The 8,838-nt window shown below is 39.6% G+C and overlaps 1 pseudogene; it reads left to right on the forward strand.

Annotated features, from left to right (window-relative positions):
* Window positions 1-4,054: 4,054 nt before the first annotated feature.
* LOC138854798 (uncharacterized) lies at window positions 4,055-8,593 on the forward strand (annotated as a pseudogene).
* Window positions 8,594-8,838: the final 245 nt, after the last annotated feature.

Genomic DNA, 8,838 nt, shown 5'->3' on the forward strand with positions numbered 1-8,838 from the left:
GGTGTTAAAACAATGATTCTTGGGGGCATATCGGTGTATTCCTGCCAGGTACAGGAGGGAATTCAAATTGTGCAAGTGTCAGACGGGTCAGTCTCATGTAGACTTTGTAAGGCACAAGTCAAAAAAAATCACAAAATGGTACAAGGCAAGTGGTGTCACCAACTTCTCTGACTTAGTGCTGTTACTTTTTGGTGTATAACCTGCTGGAATCTGTTGGACCAGAGATCAATCAGTCAGTCTTTGAAGATTATTCATTAACCACTGCATTAGAAGCAGCCAGGCTGGCTGACACATTTCAGGCTAACTGCTCCTTGTCCGAGCGGTCTAATCTTTCTTCTCTACGGCCTAACATGAATAGAGATCGTCAGGGACGAGTCCCTGACTGGAGGACGAAGTGGCAGGCTGAAAGTGAACAACGACTCCAACCAGTGCGTCTGATGAGCAACGACATCAAACTCATGGTCAACTTGGTGAACAACGGCGTCAATACACAAAGTGGTGCCAACCACTAATTCAAGAGGTAAGCAAATTAAAGTATGTGGTAGTCTGTTATCGTTGTCACTAAACCAGGCCATGTAAAATCGAACTGCACAATTAAGCCCCAGCCCTTAGGGAAAATGAACATCCTCCTTTTTGAGATGAACCAGAAAGTAGACGATGGTATCTCACCATACGTGGCACATCTCCCTTCAGGGCAATGACAAAAAAAAAAATGAAGTATCTACTTTTAGGGATGCCGGAGCATATTGTTTCCTGATAAGAGAGGGAGTTCTCCCACTTTCTGAAAAGATGTCATTGCACTCTTCCGTTCTCTTAGAAGCATTTGGAGGAGCTGTATTTTCTGTCCCTTTACAGAAGATATATGTGCAGAGTAAGTATTATACAGGATATTTGACTGTAGGTGTTTCTGAGGGATTCCTTATGAAAGACGCCGCGTTATTGCTGGGTAATAACATTCTTAATTCGACAATATGTCCTGAACCTATAGTGACCAATTTTTTTCCTATATTGGCCATAACTCGGGCAAAATCCCAAAGGATGTCTCGCGAGAATGCTGACCCATCCTTGGACGACTCAGATCTAGGGCTAGACGATTTGTTTTACGAGAAAAACTGTCCAGAGCCTCGTAAATTTAGTGAAAGTCCCAGACCAAGTCATCCTACTCCAGGGTTGCAGGATTGCCAGATATTTGTTGCCATGCCCAAGGGACTGTCCTATCGGGAAGAACAGCAAAGAGATTCATCCTTAAACTTCGCTATTCAGGCAACCATGAGTGAATTCCATATAGATCACCCAGTTATATATGAAATTAAACACAACCTGCTTCTCTGCACTGAGACTGGCAAGGAGGTAGGAACTAGCTGCAGGGCCAAGTTTATAAGTGAACTTCGGAATTACTAGCTGATGTACTCTTCGGCTAGGAGTAGCAGGTCATGACACAGTCACTGTCAGGAACTGGTGTCATGGAGATTGCTATCTTCCTTTAGATTCAGTTTAGAAGGTATCGATTCACACCACACCTCACTGGATCTGTTCTTTGGGCATTCTTTACATCGTCAGCACTGAATGGAGGATTGGGTACGACAGTGCTAATATGTCGAGATAATGCATCTGCGACTATATTTGATTTGCATGGCAAATGTTTTGTTCTGAAACAGTGAAATCAGTGGAGCATCATCTATCAAGACATGAATTGGATACAGGTAGATTATGTCTCAGAAGTGCTTTGGAGACCAAATTATCGGTAATGTTTCTTGTTCAATTACTGTATAGTAACGTTCAGACTTAGTGCGAACACAACTAGGAAATACAACGGGATTATATTCGCTGCTGGTCTTTTGATCTAGAATGGCACCCTTGCCGATGGAACTAGAGTCTGTTGTCACTCTGGAAAGCTGTGAAAAATCTGGGAGTGTTAAAACAGGAGCAGAAGTTAGTCTTTCAGTGTCTGAAATGTTCTTTCATGAAGGAAAGTCCAAATGAGAATTGCATCTTTTTCAAGCAACTCAGTTGGAAGGGCTGCAATAGTAGAGAAATTGGCAATAAAATATCTATAGAAACCTGCAAAGTCCACAAAGGATCTTAGAGTATAGGGTTGAAAAGAATACAGCATCTGCACGAAGAAGTGGATTATTTACTGTAGACCGGTGAGGTGAAGCAGTTGTAAGTAATATCACAATGGGTAAATCCACACGTGGAAGTAGGTCATGCTTATATATTAGGCACAGGTTCACAGAACCGACAAGTTAATAATTTATCAACAGTCCTGTCAGATACAGCAACATCTTGCATGGACTGTTGGATATCTTTCAGTCGGCAAAAAAGCACAAAGATTCTGAGACGGTTCATTAGTGTTTTGTCTTACGTTATTCACAAGCGCATTAACACCTTAATTACAGGCGATTTCAGTATTGTTTCAGAGACAACACAAACAAGAGCAAAGAATATGAAATTACGATACAGTAAAAGAAGTTTGCTTAATTAAATTAAATTGTGGAAAAAAATAATAAAAAAAAGTGAAGTGGCCACGCCACTAAGGATGATTATATAAGTAGGTTCTACAAAGACATGATGGGGTAACTTATTCTTGAAGAAGCTAGAGCGAAGGATGTTAACTTGAGCACCAGAATCCGTGAACACAGAGTTGGGTGCATCAAACACAGAAGGTTTGACTAAAGGACCTATTGGTGCGTTGGAACGGATGTGCAAACAAACTGGTGAGTCATCATCGCAGACGGCATTTTAAACTTCATCCCCAAAATGATCTTCATTGGCTAGAGTCAAAGAATCTTTGAGATTGCTTAAGGCTTTAAAGAAATTCTGGACGGAGATTGAATACTACCAGTTACTGCCATAACTAGATATCCTGATTGTGGCATGAGGATTCCCCTGTACCCGGCACTTGCGGAGAGTTCTGGTTGCTAAGAGCCACGTCCTCTTCTATGGCCTTTTCTGTGGCCACCGTTCGGATGAAACCAAAAAGATCTGTTATACTTATTCTCTTTACGGATGAAGTACAGTGTACATCATATGATTAGTACAATATGGTAACTTGCTTGGAAAACTTCACTGAGTACGGCACTTCTTGTCGTGAATGCCTGTTCCAGGAACAGGCATTCTGAAAAATCTCCCAACTCCTGCCCCAAACATCTTGCTACTGGGAGATTTCAGTTTAAGACACCTAAAATGGAGGAGTGTAGCAAATAGTATTTTAGCAGAAATCACCCCAGGAGGCAGCTCAGATGAAAATTCACACACACACGAGCTATTAAATCTATGCACCAAATTCACTTTAAATCAGCGAATATTAGAGCCTACAAGACTAGAAAGTACGCTGGACCTCATCTTCACTAACAGTGACGATCTGATACGTAATATAACCGTATCAAAGACAATACACTCAGATCACAACATAACAGAGGTACAGACATGTATGCTCAGGGCTCCTGACCAGCAAGATATGATCAGTCATGAAGTTGTCTTCGCAAAATTTAACTTCTATAACAAAACCATACAATGGGAACAAGTCGGCCATGTCCTTAATAAAACAAGTTGGAAAGATATCCTAAACAACACGGATCTGAACCTTTGCCTAGAAAAAATTAACTCTGTGACACTTGAGGTCTGCTCAAGGCACCTACCATCAAGAAAAGAAAGAGAAAATGTAAACTAGAAAGAGAGATGCTCCCTATAGAGGCGAAGGCGAAGAATCAGAGAGCTACTGAGAGGGGCCAATATATCTGATATACGAAGGGAGGCACTGGTCAGAGAAATAGCAAATATCGAACTTTAGCTTAAGGAATCTTACAGGAGACAAGAATCTCTGAAAGACCTATAAGCCATAAAGGAAATTGAATAAAAGAAACAAAATATTTATTCTCTTATGCAAAATCTAAGTGCAAAACAACATCCAGTATTGGGCCCCTGCATAGGCGAGATGGGACCTACACAGATGACAGCAAAGATATGAGTGAAGATTCTAAAGTTCCAATATGTCTCAGCGTTCAGGGAGCCGTTACCCAGACTAAGCGTATACAATCTAAATGAATGCGTTATGACCGCGACCCAAAATCTGGTTACCTCAAAAATCTCTGATATTATCCTAACAGCACAAGATTTTGAAAAGGCAATAGATGACATGCCTATGCACTCTGCCCCAGACTCATACTCATGGAACTTCGTGCTCGTCAAGAACTGCAAGAAGCCCTTGTCACGTGCCTTCAGCATTCTATGCAGAGGGAGTATGGACACAGGGGTCATTCCACACTCACTAAAAACAACAGACAGTCCCACTTTACAAAGGTGGCAGTAAAGCAGTTGCAAAGAACTACAGATCTACATCATTAACATCCATATTATACAAATTTTTGAAGGGTTCTAAGATCGCCAACCACCTAGATTCCGTCAATTACAAAACCCAGGACAACACGAATTTAGAGCAGGTCGCTTCTGCCTGTCCCAGCTACTGGACCACTTTGACAAGGTCCTGGATGCTATAGGGGGTAAAGAGAATGCAGATGTAGTACACACAGACTTTGCGTTAGCCTTCGACAAATGTGACCACAGTGCAACAGCAAACAAAATGCGTGATAAAGGAATAACAGGAAAAGTTGGTAGATGGATCTATAACTTCCTAACAAATAGAACACAGAGTAAAGTCTAAGGCAGCTACGGTGAAAAACTCTTGCACAAAGCATAATACTCCCTCCTAGCCTATTCCTCATCCTCATATCTGACAAAGACAGAGATATAAGCCATAGCTCCGTGTGTTCTTTTGCAGATGACACCCGAATTGCCATGACAGTGACCTCCATGGAAGACATTACAAGACTTCAAGCGGATATCAACCAAATTTTCATATGGGCCACTCAAAACAATATGAGGTTTAATGAAGAGAAATTTCAACTACTCGGACATGGAAAACTTGAGGAAATTAAAACTGTATCATGGTATACAACAAATTCTAACCACACCTGGGAGTGATAATGTCAGAGGATCTCACCTTCAAAAACCACAACAATCTGCTAGAAAAATGATAGGCTGGATAATGAGAACTTTCAAAACTAAGGATGCCAAGCCCATGATGATTCTCTTCAAATTCCTTATTCTCTCGAGGCTGGAATACTGGTGTACACTAACTGCCCCCTTCAAGGCAGGCGAAATTGCTGACCTAGAAAGTGTACAAAACACTTTCACGGCACACATAAGTACGAAAGTACGATAACGTACCTAAATTACTGGGAACGGTTGAAGTCCCTTGCCTTATATACCCTGAAAAGCAGGTGAGAGAGATACATCATAATATACACTTACAATATCCTAGAGGGATTAGTACCAAACGTACACACGAAAATCACACCCAATGAAAGCAAAAGATTCTACAGGAGATGCAACTTTCCTCCAATGAAAAGCAGGGGAGCCACAAGTACACTGAGATACAACACAGTAAGTGTGAGAGGCCCAAGACTGTTCAACTGCCTACCAGCATACATAAGGGGGATTACCAATAAACCCTCGGCTGTCTTTAAGAAGGCGCTGGACAGGCATCTAAAATCCTGGCTGTGGTTCGTACGTCAGTTTGCGTGCAGCCAGCAGGAACAGCCTGGTTGATCAGACCCTGATCCATAACGAAGCCTGGTCTCAGACCGGGCCGCGAGGGCTTTGACCCCCGAAACCCTCTCCAGGTATACTTCAGGCATCTTACAGCAATGTCCCTTTTTTCTGCAACTCTAACAAGTTCTGGTATTATAACTGTTCATGTACTTTTTTTTTTTTACTGCGGCTGGAGCAATTACTGACAGCACGAGCCGTAGACCAGGGAAGTGACCGATCTCGTGTTCTCACGCAAACAACACACTGCACTCTACAGGTAACAGAATTACGAAGTTTAGATTCACAGGCTGAAATGAACTCAGATCAGCAGATATTCGTGCAGTGAACAGACCTACTAACTGCTCATATTATACAGGTTAGCTGAATACATTTGCAAAGCAGAAAGTGCTTAAGATCAGCAGATATTCGTGCAGTGAACAGACCTACTAACTGCTCATATTATACAGGTTAGCTGAATACATTTGCAAAGCAGAAAGTGCTTAATAGTACTGAAGGTAGAAATTTGCCAGTATCAAGGGCGTACGTATTCTCCACAGCCTTCACAAACAAAGGCTGAAGATTCAAATGAAACTTTAAAAGTGTTCAACAGTATTCCTAAGTGAGCCGAAAAGTTAAACGTTCATGTTCAGTTGGTGCTGAAAGCATTAAGTCATGCAATAAGAAATAAGAATCAGAGGCAGTTGCTGGAAAATAACACTCATGAAGGAGCATTTCTTACTCTGCCCAAAAGGTGAAGTTAACGCAATCACAAGAGTTTATGTTTTCATTATCATTTCCAGAAGAAAGAGACCAAGAAAGACTGTCTTTAGCTAGTCAAATGACACTTTATTCTGGGGCAACTCCATAAGATACATTATTCGCCGCATTACGTATGGCAGTGAACCAAACTTCAAGATTACTTGGTGCTCCATCAAACGCAGGGACGTGTTGAGTGTTTCAAGTAAATAAAGTGAACTGCCTGGTGTATTTTCAGAAGGCAAGAAACCACTAGGGTTTAGTCACGCCTTGTGTCATTATTTACGAAATTTACATTAGCACTAATGACACGTAACTTGGACATGGTATCAGTAGTGCGCAAAAAGAGAACAAAGAATGTGAAAATGCGGCAACACGTTATAAATGATGCTGGACTAACTTTGCATATATAAAATTATAGAAACACAGTGGATGAGAGAAAACACTAATAAATTTAAGAAACTACGTAAAAAATGCAGAAAGTTACCAATTTAAATTGAATTAAATTGACTGGTAAGCTGTCTCTACTCACAAAATGCAAAGAAAAAAATTAAAAACACTAAAATAATCAAAAGGTAAAATTTGAGAGATAAAAAGACAAATTAAGTACACTAAGTCAATTGTTCAAAAATACAAATATGTAAGTAAAATAAACTCTGTTATAGAAATACGTATGTCTAAAGATAAACAAAATTAAAAAAAAATGCAGGAATAGAATATGAAATCACACGAAAGAAAATAAAATATGTCAATAAAAGTAAAAAATAATTAGAATGATGTTGGAATGGAAAACTTGTAAATGAAATTAGTGCACTGAAATGCTAGAAAATGTCGCACAAAACAGTAATTAATTTTTTATTTCTGGAATATGAGTGCAAAACAAACAAAACAATTAAAGAAATTGCAAAAACATATATATACAAAATAATTAATGCAGAACGTAGCATAAACTTAATATAAACACTGCAGACACATACAACACATACAACAACAATAAAATATGCAGACATGCACAAAATGTTGGTAAAAGATATGATGAAATTGCGAAGAATGTAGATGATAACAGGCTGACTTTTGACTCATGAAATCTTAAAAACACGATTCTCAACAACCCATGGTACGGGTAGGGGTTGAACCCACAGCAAGTGATTCTTAAAACTCTAGGCCAGTGTGTAAGCCACTGGGCCAGCTGGCTACGAAAAGATTCATCCAACTAGGTATATTTATGGTTTATATAAAGAGGGTGTATAAATATAACTAGTTGGATGAATCTTATTGTAGCCACCTGGCCCAGTGGCTTACGCACTGGCCTGGAGTTTTACAACTCACTCAACATGGGTTCAACTCCTACCTGTACCGTGTTTGTTAGGCTGGCACTTGCGTAACACAATCTAGGGCAGGGGAGGTCAACCCATGGCACGTGTGCCTAACCTGGCCTGCCAGCGACTTCTTTCCGGCACACGAACCTCTGGTCACATGTAAAAAAAAAAATATAGCGACAATTATCAAGTATACGTTCCAAGAAAAGCTGGGAAATAGTCCGTCGATTCGAAAGATTATTCCACCATTTCTCGATAACATTAATCAGATGGTTACTTTACAAGACCTAATTTCAGTTTAGGTTCATTGTACAGTTTGTACTACTAGCCACAATCGGTTTTCCCTCCTATTTTCATATTTACGATTAATATATGTATATTACTATTACAAATTTTATTTTCATTCTGCCTTTTACAGACTGTACAGGATGTCACCACAACCGGCCAAGAAACGATGTTATTCAGATGATGAGGATATTAGAGAATTTTAAGAATACTAGACTGAAAAAATTGGTAAGATTAAGAATGATAATAAAGCATTATGCATTTTCTGTTCTGAATCAGTTGTTTGTAGGACTTCTTCTGTGAAGAGACATTTTGCAACTGTTTATAAAAACTTAACCAAGAAAACTGAGTAAGAACAAAGGGAATTGATTTCTCGTGAACTAAGCAACACATAAAAAGTCTCATACTTTGGGGGAATTTATTTCAGGTAGGCCATGTCCCAAGTTGGTGCTAGCTTTGAGGTCTCCAAAGTTATTGCTCAACTTAGAAAGCCACTTAGTGTTGGGGAGTATATTAAAGAAGCATAGTTAGAATGTGCTCCTTTCCTTTTTGACAATCGTTCAGAAATGGAAAAGATTATTCAGCGCATTAAAGATTTGACTGAGAGTATTATTATTATTATAATAAAAAATAAGCGCTAAGCCACAAGGGCTATACAGCGCTGACATGACTGAGAGTAGAAAAACGATTAAGGATGTGACACTTAAGCTTGAAGGATTGTACCGGAACAATTAACAAAGGATTTGTCATTATGTAAGTTCTTTTCTGTGTTGATAACATCACACACATTAAATCATTAGCTAGGCTTATAATTTTGTAGTAGTGAGGAAGTATACGAATAGATGATTAATCTTGAAACACTACCTGAGTGTACCACTGGAGTTGT

Source organism: Cherax quadricarinatus, chromosome 70, assembly GCF_038502225.1.
Source record: "Cherax quadricarinatus isolate ZL_2023a chromosome 70, ASM3850222v1, whole genome shotgun sequence".
Lineage (NCBI taxonomy): Eukaryota > Metazoa > Arthropoda > Malacostraca > Decapoda > Parastacidae > Cherax > Cherax quadricarinatus.